General features: G+C 45.0%; 1 long non-coding RNA gene across 1 annotated transcript; it reads left to right on the top strand.

The window, feature by feature from the left end:
• Positions 1 to 10499, top strand: LOC142578573 (uncharacterized). Its single transcript, XR_012827229.1, has 2 exons — positions 1 to 2101; positions 2518 to 10499. It is a non-coding gene; the product is annotated as an uncharacterized LOC142578573 (long non-coding RNA).
• The last annotated feature ends 7654 nt before the right edge of the window (positions 10500 to 18153 follow it).

The raw sequence follows: 18153 nt of genomic DNA, 5'->3' as shown, positions 1-18153 counted from the left end.
CGGGGCCCGGCTATCTCTGCCGATCGCGACGTTTGGCTGGCGTAGCGCGTTTGAGTAGGCGGTGCGAACGGGGTGCGATAACGCTATCGCGTTCCACTCTTGAAGGCGAAGCTTAAGCGTCCTCCAATTTTTAGAGAGCAGCGGACTACACGCTCCGACATTTTTTAGGTTCGGGCAGTCAAATTTTCAGCCAAGAGACCGATCAAAGCCTTGTGACATCACTGTCACTGTGTTAGCAAAGATCATCAACTAGACAAGCAGTTGGTCACAACAGCCGTCGTACTAATTACAACACGGCACCAGTCAACCATAGAGTAGCAGACGAACAGACACTAATGGCTGAACGAGAGTGGGCGCAAGTGGCTCCCATAGAAACCGGATATCTGTGCACGTCTGGAGTTCCAGTAGGTCGTGGTCAGAACTCTTCTGTGACTTGGCGGAAAGACGTGAGTAGCGGTGGTCATAGAGTATCCTACAAAAATTTTGTAGAAACTCTATGGTGGTAGTGCGGCAGAGCGGCTTTGGCCTCCGTGAGCTCTGGCAGTACAGAATCTGTGTTGTGTGACCCGTGCTGCCTTGAGAACCCGGCGGTGGTGACAACTGAAATGTCGAAGTGGCCTAGCGCATCGGCAGCGCAGTTCAGCGAACCGCGATGTGGCGTCGCCGTGTCCGCCTTTGCTTAACGGACATCGAGGGATGTGCTGCTAGCTACAAGTCATGTAAATGCGACTGCGTCGACCGCCCACTGTTCAGTGCTGAATGTGTAGTTGGTGTGCTGTGCTTCTAGCGAGTGGTGCAGTGAAGGTGGTGGTGGAGCAGAGTGGCTTAGGAGGCTCCATTTGCGCATTCACAGACATGTGATTCCGTTTTGGTCTCATTAGCGGCTTTCGCGGGATTATGGTGTGCTCCTTGCCTAGTATGAAGTTTACGATGCTAACACACAGCATGTTCACGTTTTTCCGTGCTATATGTCATTTGCATGACGACCGAGTTGAAAACGAGGCGTATGTCTGTGTTCTTTGCGTTTGTGTGTTGTAAATTACTTTGTGTTGTGGAAGTTCTGGCAGTCTTACTATGCAAGGAGTTCCAACGTAAACATATAAACATATTTCTATGTGTCTGAAATATTGAATTACACATAATACCCTTTACGACTGGTAAGTGGGCTACACAGCCTGTGCGAATCAGCTACCTTTTGTTGCGACGGTCTTCCGTGTGGTAGACTGATGCATGGTGCGCGTTTATTTCTGTACTGTTGTAAAAACCATTTGTTTCTTCACTCAATGCAAATGTACTGCTTCTTCACCGCAGTACATTTTAGTTACGCGGTGAAGCATACTAAAAGTGGGATGGGGCCGCCATCACTCGGCATAGTATGTCCACTTTGGCGACCTGAGAAGCGGCGGGTGCGCGAGTGTTTAATTAAAGACCTCATATGGTCCAGTGACAGTAGCCCCTTTACACTTTTAGTATGCTTCACCGCGAAACATTGGTGTATTGCGAGAAAGGTAATCTTAAGAAGCCCAATTATGCAACGTTTCTTTCGTAGCTTGCTACACTGCAATACATGGGTAAAATAAGCATCGTCCAGTAAAGCTTACTAAGAGTGGAAAGGGCACATAGGTTTACACTGTGCTCATTATATACAATTGCAATATAATTTGCAAGTGCATCTGTGCTCGTGGTAAGCTTCATTGGCAATTCTTTGTAGATTACCAATTCATATTGCAAGGAAGCATACTAAAGCACATTCGCCATTATGGAACGCGTTATTCACCTTCAATGCAGGAGCACAATGCGTATTCATGCCCATGCTTTTGGCTGGACTGCGCATGCTCTTTGAGAATTGATTTGTTGTTCATAAGTGCGCTGGTACTTTATACTGGATGGATGAAGTTGATATGGAAGCACAATTTTTATTAAGGGAACAAGATGTTGCCAAGATCGTTGCAGCACAGCTTTTCTTTTCTTCCAGGCGCCTTCCATTGCAGTGTTTCGAGCCTCTTTGAGCCAGCACATAGTGTGTATAAAAATGGGACACTGATTGGGAACATCACCTGTGCTCTCTGCAGTAAGCTGCGCACAGAAGTTCATGCCTATAGTAAGTAAATGTAGCACGGCCAGATAAGATTAAAGAAGGGGCTGGGCTGCAGCAATACTAAGTGTTAAATGGTGCTTCATCCTTTCCCTTGAGTTTTCCCGCTGCGGTTGCTCAGTGGCTATGGTGTTAGGCTGCTGAGCACGAGGTCGCGGGATCGAATCCCGGCCATGGCGGCCGCATTTTGATGGGGGCGAAATGCGAAAACACCCGTGTACTTAGATTTAGGTGCACGTTAAAAAACCCCGGGTGGTCGAAATTTCCAGAGTCCTCCACTAAGGCGTGCCTCATAATCAGAAAGTGGTTTTGGCACGTAAAACCCCATATTTTTTTCCCTTGAGTTTTCTGTTTTTGTGCTTTTTATTATGGATCCTCCACAGGAACCACACGAGTGCCGAACTTGAGCTTGTTGGTTTCAGGTCTCTTGGTTGTTACTAACAGAACCGTGTGATCCACGATCAAAGGCTTGGAGGCATCCAGTCACCCTGCTTGTCTCATGGTGTCGCTTCACGAGCACCGTGAGCCTCCAGACCAACTAGGAAGGGAGGTTTGTAGCAATCGCTTCTGAACTGTATTGCCACGAAACCAACAGTGCCATCAACGACAACTTTTGGACAGTAGAATGATTGCACCCAGTAAAGTCTATGAAGGAAGCATTCAGGATGTGCGAAGTGGGCCTTTTGAAGCTGGCAGCAGTGCTGAAGGGGCTTTGCCTGCCTGCCCTCTTTATGGATACACAAAGATGATTTCTCTTTGAGAGGGATTGTTTCAGAGGTCGTTACATGGCAACAGTGCTGGGTGTTTAGTAGCAGAGAAGCTTGTCTTTGCCTACTGTCAATAATCTATTCCTTCTCCAGTGCCCTTGTGAAGTGCCTACTTTTTGGACGCAATGTGTCCTTCATGCATGCATGCATTTTTAGCTTGTAAAGAAGTCTATTACCCCTAGCCTCAAGCTGGTCCTTGCTGATGTCACCCAAGAAGACATTGGGGAGTATGGCGATGCACACTTACAAAACACTGTTGATACCAGTGACCCCAGATTAATGGAGCTGCTGTTTCTTTTTTGTCCACACCATCCTCATTAGTTACAATGAGCAGCTCTTTGTCCAACAGAATGCATATGTAGTTCGTCGTGCATCGCTTGCGCACTAAGACTTGTTGGCGTGTTATGACAGAGACTTGCAAAACCTTCTGATGTGTTGATGACTTCCTTCTCTTTATCACACTTCACCTAATGAAGCCAGCAACTGGGTCAACCTATTGTTCAGCAGGTTTCCCACCAGTTTTCTCAGCGTCTACCAGAGTACTGCTAATAGATATCTGTTTTCTTGACCTTGCGCTGGACTTCAACCATGCCCACGCCTGCTGAACCTATAGCATGCGATCAAAAAAAAAGCTATACATCATGTTGCTCCAAACTCACGACATGTACTACAAGGCGTTGGGGAACACCCTTATTTATGTACGCCCTCATCATACTGTACGAAGCTTCGCATGATAAGTTCGACAATTAACGTCTGCTGGTTTTTCAGTGTTATTCCTATCCAGCTTGCTGAAAGCTATCCTGAGTGTTTCAAAAGGAAAAGACTGCTGCCAGTCAAGAAGTGCATAAAGCAAGGGCCGCTATAACCACATATGTCACACAAAATGAACAAGGCCACTGAATGTACAGGTGGTTTACTTCAATTTCAACAAGCTTGGTTCTCCCTCTGCAAGTGAGTAAACTCAACTTGCCCCGAAGACATGGCCTGTGACAAACTATGTGCCAGATGCTGTGTCCCCTGCAAACAAGATACTGACACCCCACAACGGCTTCTACACTAGGCAAACAGGCTACTATAAAAACGACTGCCTTTACTAATATGCTAATAACATGAAAACAGGCAGAATATTGGCTATTCATTGGCCCCAACTGCAGGTGCAAGCCACTTTTCCACCAGATGTGTGTTCACAGGAACTGGTGCTATACAAATGCGGATAAAAAATGATGTTTGAAAGGATAGTAGAGTTGAACTATATTCTGCACAAGCAGTTCTACCTGCACCGCTGGTACCTTATAGCCACAATTCATGGCTGCACCACCATGCAAATGCAGTATTCTTGAATTATTAACTTATATTTATTATATTTATGGTGGCCATATATTGCAAGTACATATCCACATTGTGTGCAATATGGTTAAATGATGTCAACTATGATAGCCATTCCTAATCTGAAATGCAACAACAGAGCAAATATGGGCAACAAATTGTAATTAAAAAAGACAAAGACAACCAGTGCACAGGATAAGTGACAGACTTCCTTTTATTGAAAAAAAAAGTCACGTGTCATGCCACCAGCAGTGGGTAGCAATCTTTCAAGCTTGGGTGACAGAGGTAAAACAGCAAAATGCTACAATCACACTCAAATGTAAAACGGGCTTGGACACAAAAAAATGCCATCACATTGTACAGAATGAAAGGGCAAGACTCCATCCAAGAACTCTATGGCACCACATACTTGACATGGTGTAAAAAATGTTAACATGCCCTACAAAGAAAAAGCAAAAAAAGGAAAACACACCATAAAATGCAATGTGCAGAGTCTGAAACCAAGAAAAAACAACCAAAAAAAGGTTTCGCTAAGTCTTTCAATGATTTAAATTGTTAGACTGTCTCATCACTTCTTAATAACCTGTACAGCTGAAACAGACGGAATTTAAGCCCAATAGCAGGGCTGCAGAAAATGTCATCAAATAAGTATACTTTGCTTACCAAGGATATCTCCGGTTTAGTTGTGGTCTGACTTTGCACAATAATTGTCTATAAGCTTTTCTTGTTTAGAATAGTTTAGCAGATAGGGAAGAATGGCTATGAGAGCATCTGGTGTATGCATAGTCTACGCACAAAAAGCCACTGCTTACTTACTTTTATTTTTTTCTCTACTACTATTCACAAGTATTTAAGTGCCTTAATAGCACAGCTAACACCCTACTGCAAGACATAAGATTGGGCAAGTTGGCGCATAAAGAAAATTGCAGTTTCACTCATAACGCAAAACAATAATGCAGTAGCTTGACATGCAGTAGCTGGTGAAATATGCACAGGAAGGTTGCTTCCTGTGGTGTTTGTTGAAGTGACTTCCAAAGGAGAAGTAAAATAAGTACAGGTCGTATTTATTTGTGGGAGTTGTGCCTCCCAGTGTTGAAGTGGAAAGACTCGACTTTTTTCCTCCTCATTCATATCCGGATTTGGCCACTGGTCTCCACCAAAACAACCCTTTAGCTTCTTACTGCTGAATTCGTTTTGGTTTTCTCAAATCTATATTTGCGCAACCCATTGCTAGGTCTCGCGCTGTGCTTGAGGAAAACAAGACACCAAAAGCCCCATCCAGTAAATCTGAGAAGCCAAGCACTAGAAGAAGATTAATGAAGCAGATGCACCCAATCACTGTCACTGCATGTAAGAAGAAAAGTTAACATAGAACTGCCTTCACGAGTGGGAAGGTGATGTGTCAGAATTTGAAGATGTGGACGCCTGCTCTATATACAGTACGCAGACATTAGCAGGTGTTAGCCAATCATGGCACCTGTTGGCTTGATTGCACTCACCAGGATCAGTATTCACCACGACTGTACCTTCAGCAAAGTGGCGCCAGACTTCAAAAAGCGGTCACACTAATATCAGGTTATCTTTGAGCGCGAGGTCTGGAGCTGTCCTCTGAGAAGGGCTCTATAGTCGCTTTCACGCGTAAAGTGACGACGCACCGCTTTCTAAGAGTGATAATAGATCGAGACCTTTCCTGGAGTCCTCATATCTCCTACCTAAAAACGAAATTAGTCATGATAACTCACGTTCTCAGATTTCTTGCGGGAAAGTCTTGGGGTGCGTCTGTAAGTGCGATGCTCCAACTCTATAACGCACTGTTCCTCGGTCTCTTGCGCTACAGCTTACCTGTACTGGGTGGGACCGGTAAGACCAACCTCCGTGCCCTCCAGTCTGTACAAGCTCAAGCTCTGCGAATTTGTCTTGGTCTTCCCAGATGTGCGCCCACGGCAGCAACAATAGCCATCGCGCATGACCACCCCATCAATACATATCTTCAAGTCGACACTTTAAGGATGCATATCTGGCACTTCGCCCGACTTCCATCGCATCATCTCGCCTCCCTTCCTGCCGCTCGACCTCGTTCAGCGTTCAGCTAGATTATTGCCGCCAACCATGGAACTTTACCGTCAAACTTCATGCCTGCAGCACGACCATCTCAACCGCTGTGGTGCCTCCATCCACTCCATGCTCTTCTTGTTATTCCCGGTATCAAAAAGAAAACGGAGATGTCAACTTTCGCCCTCAAACAAACCGTGCTTTCAGTGCTACATGACAAGCATAGAGGACGCATCCACCCTTACACGGACGGTTCTGTCTCCTCTAAAAGTTCAGCTGGAGCAGTGGTGATTCCCGCAGTGTGTCACCCTCAAGTTCAAGACATCTCACATCACATCATCGACGGTTGCAGAACTCGCAGCTATCCGTGCTGCTCTGGAGTTTATTGTTCACAAATCATCACATTCATGGTCCATCTTATGTGACTCAAAGGCAGCTCTCCAGTGTCTGATGTCCCCTTTCATCCACGGACCAAATGTGCAACTAGTCGCGCACATCCGACTACTCCACCATCACGCAATCAACAAGGGACATAGCATCATCTACCAGTGGATACCGGGTCACTGCGGAATTTCGGGAAATGACAGTGCGGATGACGCTGTCCGGTCGGCCCATGATGGTGCCCAGATTATACCCATACCGCTGTCAAGAACAGATGCAGCCACAAGTCTTCGCTCCCTCGCCCGTGAGCTTACGCAGAATCGGTGGAACACCAGTGAATTCACGAACGCACGTCTCCACAGATTGGATCCACGCCTGCAACTCCGTGTACCACCAGGGTTACCACGAGCGGAAGCAACATTTCTGTTCCGCCTGTGGCTCGGCGTGGCATTCACGAAGTCCTATTCATTCCGCATTGGAATGGTCGACAGCCCCACTTGTGACACCTGCGGCTGCGAGGAGACGATTGAGCACCTCTTTTGTGACTGTCCCCGTTACATAGTACCAAGAAAAGTGCTCGTGACCGCGCTCGAAAAACTGGACAATCGCCCCTTTACAGAGGAAAAAGCTCTAGGACACTGGTCCAGACGGGCTTCGGCACTCAAGGCCTTAAGGTCTTTGCTGAAGTTTTTAAGGACATGCGAATTGTGCGACCTCCTTTGAATGTTGCAGCGCTTTGCCCCTTTCCCCAGCACAGGGTAGCCAGCCGGTACTTACACTAGCTAACCTCGTCTACCCCCCCACCTTTGTCTCCTCCTCCTGAAAATAGAATTGTGTACTGCCAATCTTTTGATCGTGTGTTCTAATCCTCGCAGCACAATGAGAATTGTTTTTGCAATATTCTAGCAAGAAATTTGGGAATTCCAGTGACAACACCAGTAGACATCAGAACAACCAGGGGAGTTTGCCAATAGCAGCTATTGCTGTAAAAAAGAAGACTGGCATAAGCACAAGAATTGAGATGAGCACACTACATGCCTTTGTTCTGGTAGTGGTCCACTACTTTGGTGTTACAGTTAAGGACCTCGAATGAGTTCAAGGAGCAAGAATTTAGCCCAGAAAAAAAATATTACGCTTAACAGCTGTATCTAGTTGTATCATTTTGCCTATGCAGCTTTATATAACCCTGTCCACACTTGCCTAAAGCACACGAGTGGCATCCTGAAAAAAAGAGCTTTTGCTATTGCTTTGGAGAAAATTCATCTGTTTCAGCCTAATAGCACATGTACATATGCACATACTTGCATTCGGTATACCTTATCCCCAACTGTTAAGTCACTTTCTTAGCTCATCAGCGAATCACTCCAGCAACCAAGTGTGCTAGTCCGGGTTTTACCTGCATTTCCACCTGTGCAGTTGGTAAAAGTCTTTGACTGTTTACTGTAACTTCATATTTCAAACATTTCGTTGCATAAAAGGCTTTGGCAACACTGGCAACCCTAATGCCTGGGAAGGCTTCATGAAAGGCCACCAGTACCTCCTCGTTGCAGACTGTGCACGACATTCTTCTTGGTTCGACTGACTAAGAACCCATATATATTTCCTCCAAAGCATCTGGTATTGGCGATGCTTTGATGCAGAAAGAGGATATTGTCGCACGTGTCAACCTTAGGCCAGAAACCAATCTGGCACAGGTGGAAATAGTCTTGTCTGTCCCATATGGTGGTTCAGCCTCACGAGGCATATTCCTTCAATCAATTTGCACACTGTCAATGTGAGTGAGACTGATCAAAGGTTGGCTATGGTGTCAGGTTTCTTGCTTGGTTTCGGTACTGGCTTCATGACCAAGTGTTTCCACTCTGTGAGAATTCCAATATTCCAGATTTAATTGGTTACAAGCAACAGTGCTTGCTTCCTCTTTTGGCAAGATTCTTTAACATCTGCAAAATGACTCCATCTTTGCCCCGTGCGCTTTAAGTGTTGACATGTTCGAAAGCAACAACAGGTTCTGCCATCGTAAAGAGGCTTTCCATTCCTTCCTTGGCAAGTGGTCATTAAGGTGCGTACAACTCTGGTGACAGTCAGTCTCACTGAGAGGGGGTCGGTGAAAGCATCTGCAGGTTGTTCCTCAAGTTACTCAGAAGTGCACTGAAGATCGAATAGCGTGTTATTAATGGTATTACAGTATTTGGTTCATCCTGTTATAGCCGAGAATGTGCCGCATCTTACCGAAACCTATACGTTCAAATGACATGCAGTGGTCCATCCACTAGTATCTGGCAAGTTTCTTAGTATCCCATCTTGCCTGCTCAGTCTTGTGCAGAACATTGATCAGGGTTTGTTGCGTGCAGCCACAATTTAAGTATGCAGTATGCAGCTTGGCTTGCTCACCCCAACGTTGCAGCAGGTGCTTCTCAGGGCTGGATGTTGCCCCAGTAAGCTCTAGTTCTTATGTCGCTCTCTGCAGTTTGTACAGGATGCGTGCTGCTAGCGATTCTTCATCACGTTCACATTCTGCAAACTCAAGTGCATCATGGAAATGGTCCCAGCCTGAAACCCTGATTTTGTGAAGTGTGGCACATTTTCACCCCTACATCAAGTGTTATATGCTGCAACAGAACTGCTTGTTGGCCTAGTTGGTGCTTGCTAAAAGACATGTTTTTTGCCGCAATTGAACACTCACAAAATGAGTGTCTTTATGTGTCTTCCTTTTGTTAGTGTTCATTTGCGGCAAGAACATGTCTTTTATCAAGTGTTATACAGGATAATGGTCGCTGCCTCTGGGGCAGAGTCGCACTGACACTCATGATGAAGGCCGCAGTTGCCCATGCTAGTTTTAATGGAGGGTGTGGCAGTTGGAGTAGTTGCTGTCATTTGCTAATATGAGGTCTGTAGTGTCCGCTTCGTCAAGGTGGCATCCTCTTGGCAGTATGTCTTTGCGTCCCCAATATGGGTGATGTGCATCGAGCTCACCTAGACTGAGTATTCTGTACTCGGGAAATTGAAGATGTCAAAGCCAAGTGAAGTCGCCTCGACTGCGGTGCTTGGTTTTGGTACAGAGGTAGACCAATGCCGAAACGGCTTCCTTTCACTGCCTTAGCGGGCAGCACACTAACACAACTTTCTGATCAGACATGTGTTTATTTAAACTGTTTTTTCCTTCCCCTAATTCAATAGTAGCCAATTTTAGGAGCTGCAAATCAAGCTGACTTCAGAAGACTGCTGATTTTTTAGCTACTTCTAGTAGGTTATTGCGTGGTTAATTTTCTAGATGGGCATGACATGCTTCGTGCTTAAAAAATGAACTGTTTAAAGAATTCTTTGAGTAATATTAGGACAGGCAACTCTAACTGAGTGATCAGTGCTACTGTCGCAAAATGTGCCAATGAGCTAGGCAGGTGCTCTCACAACAGCGTAGTGTTCAGGTTGTATGAGTATAAAAGAAACAAAATTGGAGTTGTGAAGTTCAAAGCCCTATTTTTGCAGCATCTCTCTATACTGCTGACATTAGAGAGCTTTAGAATAGTGGATGCAAGCAGCATGCGTAAACAAGAACCCTGTTTGCATATTTCTGGAACCCATGTGGTTTGCATAACCAAGCAGCACGATTCGCTTGCATCCTCTTATCCAATACTATTATTTTTATTGTAAAGCAACCAATATCGCAGTAAGTCTGATCAACCTGCATCAATATGCTAGAAATGTTTAACCACTTATGGTGTGTCGGTTGAGTGTTTAAAGCACTTCACCATACCCTTGTCCACTAGACTTGTGCTTTCCAGTATTACTTGCTAATAAACTCTTAAGGTGTTTACATTGCTTTTCTGTGCTGTAAGATTAGTTTGAAAGTCCTAATAAAATTGTTATAGTGAAGGTCTGGGTTGTTCTATTGGCCATGTCATTCTAAAAGTGTTAGGTCTGACACTGTCAAAGCATCTGGCAACTTTAATAAGCTTCACCTCACTACATATATGTATTGCGGTTGGACCATTCAGCACGTGGAAATAAAAATACCGGCAAAGAGGGAGTTCAAGAGCACCTGAGACTATAGTAAAGCGGGCGGGGCAGTAGCTTCAGGGTAACGGGGACATCAAAGCTGGAACTAGGGCTGCCATACATCCCGTCACCGCAATACACTGTTTGCTTCATCGCATTACACAAAAGTGTTGCGGTGAAGTTATTGAAGACACACATATACACATTCATTCGTTTTAACTTTACGCAGAACCTTGGATCCCATTGCTAAAACTAAGAGCGCGAAGCACGGGCAGAGATGCAGCTGAACATAACGGCACATTATTAAGCTCCACCTCACCGTGTTTATCGCGCCCTTAGTACGAATAATATTAAACATCTACTCTGCATTTTAGTTCGTGGAATTCTGGTAGACCATGTGATGTCACTAAAGCTCGGTTAAGTTCACAGCACTATGGGTAAATTGTCATAAAGCCCACAATAAAAGTAAATCACATGAAGTCATGGATGGCGCACTAGCGGTGAATACGATTGAAAACTTGCGCTGCCCCATTTCAAGGACGCGTGAGCAGTTGTGAGCAAACACCACCTTAAGCATTATATTACTTACGTAAGGGAAGTCGTGGCGAAGAACACTTATAATACCTCCACCGACGACGCCGACTAAGTAAAGATGCATGTGCAATGTGATGACGCTGCTGCACAGTGCCGATCGCAAATTGCATTGCTGAGGTGCTACGCCACTTGAATATTTCGATCGTCGGCACCACTGAATTCTTCAGAAATACGGGTCTAACACCAGCAGAGTTCACTGAGACCAAAAGCCGACATGCCTCACCACTACTACTGCACGACTTTTCGTCAACAAATACTGAAACCACTGCAGAGACCAGGGGCGGGCTTGGGCCGGAGATTCAACGCTCCACATGGCGCCACCACAGAACCAACTTTGGAGCGACGGCATCACTTGGCACTATCATCGCGCCTTCTCAAAAGTCCCTAAACGATCCTGTCCCTAGGCACCTAGGATCAGGTAACGTGAGGGATTTTTGTACGACATTTAGACGCACACGTCGCATTGTTGAAATCGCAATCACGTGAAATGTGCCTCAGACGGCATGTATTTTGTGGCATGGCTCGCGTCTCTTTCGCGCGCGCACCGTATGCATGATGTGGCTCGCTTTTTGTTTTGCTGCTTTTTTTTCGCTTTTTGCTGGCCTCGACAGAGCAACCGTTTCGTTGACCTGCAGTGGTGTTTTGGCTGAGTATCGGGTGGTTTCAGGTGTCTCATTAACCTTATTTTAGTTCCTGGTTGATTGGAATTCCTTGCGTCAGCCGTTTTGGGCTGACGTCGACCATTTCTCCTGGCCAGGCGCCATCCGCCTGGTCAGAATTCCTGCCACCTACTGAATTGCCTCTAGATTTATTTTTTCGCAGTGGCGTCAGCTCCATTCCTGTTGAGCTTGTGCCTACCAATGGAGGTTCCATCAGGATCACGAATGCACAAGCTGTCCAGAAGGCACTTAAGACCACGTCCAACCACTTCCGAACCATCACTGACGTGTGAGCGTTCGGACAGGGAGGCTTGGTGTGCCGTTCACAAGACCGGAACTGTGTTGAAAACCTCTTGAAATGCACTTCCTTCACTTCTACCCCGGTGAGCGCTTTTATTCCGCCTCACCTTGCGTGCACCAAAGGTCTTGTACGGTGCGTAGACTCCCGATTAAGCCCAACTGAAATCCTGGACAAGCTCTCCGCAGCAGGTGTCATTGCTATCTACCGTTGCAATCGACTGATAAATAACTAGAGGGTTCCGATGGAATGTGCAATTGCAACGTTTGTGGGCACATCATGTCCTTCTGAAATAAAGGTGTGGCCTCTTGTGTTCCGTGTAGAGTCACTCGCGTCGCGTCCAATCCAGTGTCAGAATTGTTGAAGATTCGGGCACAACGTAGGAGGATGTAAGTCTAGCTTGCGTTGCCGCACCTGTGGAGATGGTCATTCTTCACGTGAATGCTACGCTCAAGCGCAAAAATGCTGCCTCTGTGCGGGAGCACACCCAGCAGACTATTCGAACTGCTCAGCTCGCGCTCAAGAAATACAAATTCTTGAGATAATCGACCGCTGTCGCTGCTCCCGAACAGATGCAATTGCAGTTATTAAAGACAGGGCCTTCGAGTACTCTGATGTTACAGCGGACAACACTCCAAGCGTTGATCTTAATCTCTCTGAAGCAATTGACTCTGCTATGGAAAAAGCAATGGCTAAAGCTATGGATAAATTGATATCCAGTCTCTCTGATTGCTTAGCGCAAATTATTTCCAGTCAGATGTTGCAAATGATGCAGTCCACTAAGACACCAATGAAGTCCCCAGTATCTAACACCACACCTCCAATGCCTAGCAACGAGGTAGAGACGCCTTCTACATTTGCGGAACATTCCACAGACACTACTGCGCTAGTCAAACCTGGCGAGGATGAGTCCTCTTATTCAGACACTGTTAGTGTCACAGATATGAAACTTGACACTCGAGCTCCCAAACGTATGGGATCCCCAATTTCCAAAACTATGAAACCAAAATCAAAAAAGAGTCAACCATCTCCTATGACTACAGAAAGTGTTCTAAAGGCGACAGTTACCGTTGCTGTGCGTTCAACACCATTGGGCAGTTGAAAGTACTACAGTGGAACTGCCGCTCTATATTTTCAGCTTTAACAGATTTATCTTGCCTATCTATTCAATTTAATCCAGATGTCTTACTTCTTCAAGAAACTTGGCTTTCACCAGATAAAAATTTTCATTTAAAAGGTTTTCGGTCTTTCCGATTAGATCGACACTCGCGAGGTGGAGGATTACTGATACTTGTTTCCAGTAAAATTTGTCACAAGGCAAAAAATTTCTTTTCAAATCATGGATTCCGACTGCAAAATTTTGGCTATAGATTTATGTCTCCCAGGGTACCATCCATTTTCAATTACAAATGCATATTTCCCCAACGGTGTGCAAAGTACACGTCAACTTGCTAGGGCTGTGGCTGCCTGTAGAAAAGAAATTTTGTTTGTAAGGGATTTTAATTCGCATCACGTGTCGTGGGGGCTAAAAACAGATTTGTGTGGTAAGTGACTATGGGAGTGGACTATTGATAGTCACCTTTCATGTTAGAACACAGGACAAGTAACGTTTGCTAGAGGTCCCATTCGTTCAGTGTTAGATTTAACATTTTGTAGCGTTGGCATCGTTTTTGTCGTGGGAAACGGTTGACTCCGCAACCAACAGTGATCATCTTCCTGCGTCATTTGAAATCACTTGTCCAATAACATATTTAGAATACCAGGCATGCAAATTTGTGAACCACACGAAATTTAAGACTTCCTTGCATTCATCCGTTCGAAACTTGCCCATACCAATGATAAGGAAATCGCTTCAACCATTATGTACGCGGATGATTGCACATTGTGTCTCTCAGATCTTGATGCGAACATACTTGTGCAAAAATGTAATAAAATTATGGCAAGTTTCTCCAATTGGACAGAAGCAGATAAGCTTAAAGTGAATTGAAAGAAAATGAAAGTTCTAATGTTCCGCCCAAAAAACAAGCCACTTAACGTTGATCATGCTATTTACTTTCAGAGTCAACACATTCAATTGGTTGAAGAGTAAAATTCTTTGAGTATATTTTTCTTCTTATTTATGTTGCAATGAACAGATCAAACATATATGTGGCAAACTATATGCGGTTACTGGTGCTATGGCTCATTGCCGCACATTTCTGCCTATGAGAGCAAAACTTCAAATATACTATGGTCTCTTTCTATTGTATATAAATTACTCTTACCTCATCTGGGCAACATCCAAAACTGATTTGCAGACTGGTGATATCTCAAAATAAAATTGCTTTGTATATAGAGAATGTTAATCGGTTTTCACGAACAGAAAATATATTTCTCAAATACAGACTAAACCGAGTAAGTAAATTATATGAACATGTATTACTAGAAACAATTTATTTCTCATCTGAATATGTTAAAAATTATTTGACATCACTTGCTAAGCTAGAACTCTGCACTAACACAAAACAAACTACACGAAACCCTGAGGTAAGGAAGATACCATAGTTCCAAAATAATTATAGCCTACAATTCTTAACACGTAATATCCCGACTGCACTAAACAAATATAAACACACACAGCTACACTAAGTAAAAAGGGCTTGCATGATTACTTTCTTCATTTATAGTGACAGTTCAGTATATTGCGTTCAAGTGAGAAGTGTCATTTTTGTGCATATGTGTGATGTGTAATCTTTGTTGTGTATAAGCCTTCTGTGTGTATGTCATGTAAATGTTTATGCCGTGTAAGGGACCTGGGCCTCCGTCAAGCTGCTGCAACAGCTTTTTGCCCAGGTGTCCCTCCAGTTCCTTTTGTTTCTAATAAATAAAATTGATCGATTGATTGAGTAACAGAGGTGAGCAGGGGAAGACTCAGCCTGGAGCCAATATGTCAACAAGCAAACATATTTGACAGGGCCATGCATGAGAAGTTGTCACGCTGAGGTTTTTCTTGTTCGTCCACTGTTGATTTGCTGAACGCTAAGCCGAACTTACTCTGAGCATATTTCAAAAACTTTATGGGAACACATAGCTCTCAGGTTTGTCATATGCTGTTTGAAGAGAAAGTAAAATTGTCTTTAAAGATTTGTCTGTTTGAGATGAGTGGGAATACGGCGCTTCAGTGAACATACCTTTTCTAGCTATCTCTTACGGTGCAGGGCTAGCCTAGTTATTGATTTATGAACAATTTGTAGCTAACAAATGTAAAACTCTGAACATATCCATATCTAATTCTAATCCTAGCACTTGCCATCTTAACAATATTCCCTTAGATTTCGTCACATCATATAAATATCTTGCTGTACACATTACAAATAACTTAAAGTGGGCCATTATTAATGGTAATCATATGTTCGGGTATTTACAGTGCAACTTTCGCGAATTGCCATCTACGTTAAAACTACAGCTTTACAAGAACCTATTTCGCTGGAAACGAATATGTATCTGCAATATTGGATCCCAGTCGTGTTGATATTATTACCTTACTTGAACTAGTAAAAAATACAGTCGAACCCACTTATAAGGATACCGGTTTTAACAATATATCGGTTACAACAATAACAAGCTGCTGCACCGTCAACTTTTGTATTTTTTCTATGGGGAAATAACCCGCTTACTACAATGTGCCCATGCCACATTACTGGTTATAAAGATGAAGTCTGGCTTGGGTGTCCGTGCCAAAAGGTAATGGAATGCGAAGTCTTTGAAAAGAAAAAAGTGAAATGTCAGTCGCTGCGCGATCACGCGCCACCCCAACTGCGCTTCTCCGTAGAATAAAGAACCAACTTTAGTGAAGGCCACAGTGGTACGTAAATAAGAAGCGGCAGTGTGTGGGACTTACCGGGGGGCCCGACGCATGGTGCTGCTTAAACAGGAAGGGGAAATGCAATTTTTTTTAGTCCAATATCCAATATGGCCGCTTTTTACCGATGGCTTACGCTGGGTGCTGTCATGCTCGCCCTGCTGGCTTTGTGCCATGCCTTAGCTGTCGCGTTTTAATTGCCAGGAGGCTAAAGAGCCTCTGCTTACGTCCGCACAAACAAGCCACAAGTGAGTGAACTGTACGTGCGACTTCATTGGCCGAAGTAGTGCACCTTCTCATACAAGAGCAGAAATAAAATTTGGGTTTCAACATATGCTGAAACAATGAATGCGAGCTCGTAAACTGCTCACTTTCGTAGTCGCACATGGCGGTCTGGTAACGAGAGACAGCCAGCAGAGCAAGCAGATTCACAGTGCCCCACCTGTTTGCATCGACAGACGCCGTAACTTGCATTGCAAATGGGTGACTAACAGCTGCTGCGGCAGCCAACACAGCGACATTGACTATACCTGGCCTTTTAGTGTTACCTCCTTTCAAACCTGCACGTTTCTTTTTCTTTCAGTGGCTGCTAATGTGTCGCTCACACTTGGTGCCCTACCTGCTCTCAATATGAACATCGTAGGTTTTGTGGGAATCACCATTTTGCACCCACTTTTGGAGACCTCTCCACTCATGTGAATATCAACTTCATACACTTCGGAAAATGTAAGCACGTATGTTAGTCTCCATTCATGCCAAATCGCGGCTAACGAAGGCCGCAAGCACACTTTGCCAATGGCTGCAGCAGGAAAGGACGAACAGGAATGCCAGTCATGGTGCATGTAAATAGGGAGTCTATGTCGCTGTGCAGATTGCAGGAGCAGGTGCCTATTTCGAGAGACTGTTGCCCAATGAAACTGACCAGGCCACCACATCCGAGAAATGTAACACGGCAACGACGACCAACTGGGACAGCATTGAAGTGAGACTCTGCAATCGAATCACTTCAGCAACATGTCTCTAACATAATGTTCAGACTATACACTATACATTAGTTATGATCCGCATGACACCAGTGAGCATACACGCACACGAGTAGCCTACGACACATTCAGCCGTCCGACTACAGGCATAGTGAATGCCGTCATCGCACGTGGTGTGCACGGCGGAAGCGCCAGGATCATGGCCTCAAATCCGTTTCTGTTCTTCGTCCAGGTTTTTGCTTGGTTGTTGCTGATACCAGGACCGACAACGGAGCATGCCACACCGCTGATTCACCTCCCTGCTCCCGACGGCGACTGGGTGACTCGTCCGATCATTCTGATGCTTATTATTTAGAGACAAACCAGCGTTTCCAGCGGCACCAATTTTTCAGCTTTGGAACTCCAAGCCCGATTGTCAGTTGAATTATGGGATTTTACGTGCCAAAACCACTTTCTTATTATGAGGCACGCCGTAGTGGAGGACTCCGGAAATTTCGACCACCTGGGGTTCTTTAACGTGCACCTAAATCTAAGTACACGGGTGTTTTCGCATTTCGCCCCCATCGAAATGCGGTCACCGTGGCCGGGATTCGATCCCGCGACCTCCGTGCTCAGCAGCCCAACACCATAGTCACTGAGCAACCACGGCGGGTTCCCGATTGTCAACGACAGCAACCAGTATAAAAGACGGCTTCCAAGTAGCTTTCGGCAGTGGGCACGGCGGCAGTGCCAGGATCATGTCCTCAAATCGGTTTCTGTTCTTTGTCCAGGTGAGCAGACGATATGGAAAGTGTTACCGCAGTAATGATCTTTACCTGCTTGTGCTGCCGTGCCCACGGCCTGTTCTTGAAATGTTTTGTGACCTGCAGTTTTTACTGCTCCTCGGAGGAGATGTTGAATCGAACCCGGGTCCGGGGGACACGTCGCTAGATGCCCAATTGAAAGCAATCGCAGCTGACATACAAGAACTTAAAAAGGGCAAAACAGTACCCAACCAAAAACTATTCGCGATAGACCAAAAAGTTAGGATTGGTGTACTTGAAAGACAAGTCTCAGAGTGCGTGAAGAAGGTGACCGTACTTGAGCAACGCGTGGACACTATGACCAAGAAACTTCATGATCTTGAAAATAGGAGTCGTCGGTGCAATCTGATTGTTTACG

This window comes from Dermacentor variabilis, chromosome 4 (assembly GCF_050947875.1).
Source record: "Dermacentor variabilis isolate Ectoservices chromosome 4, ASM5094787v1, whole genome shotgun sequence".
Lineage (NCBI taxonomy): Eukaryota > Metazoa > Arthropoda > Arachnida > Ixodida > Ixodidae > Dermacentor > Dermacentor variabilis.
The sequence above is the reverse complement of the archived record's forward strand: the minus strand, read 5'-3'. Positions and strand labels throughout refer to the sequence as shown.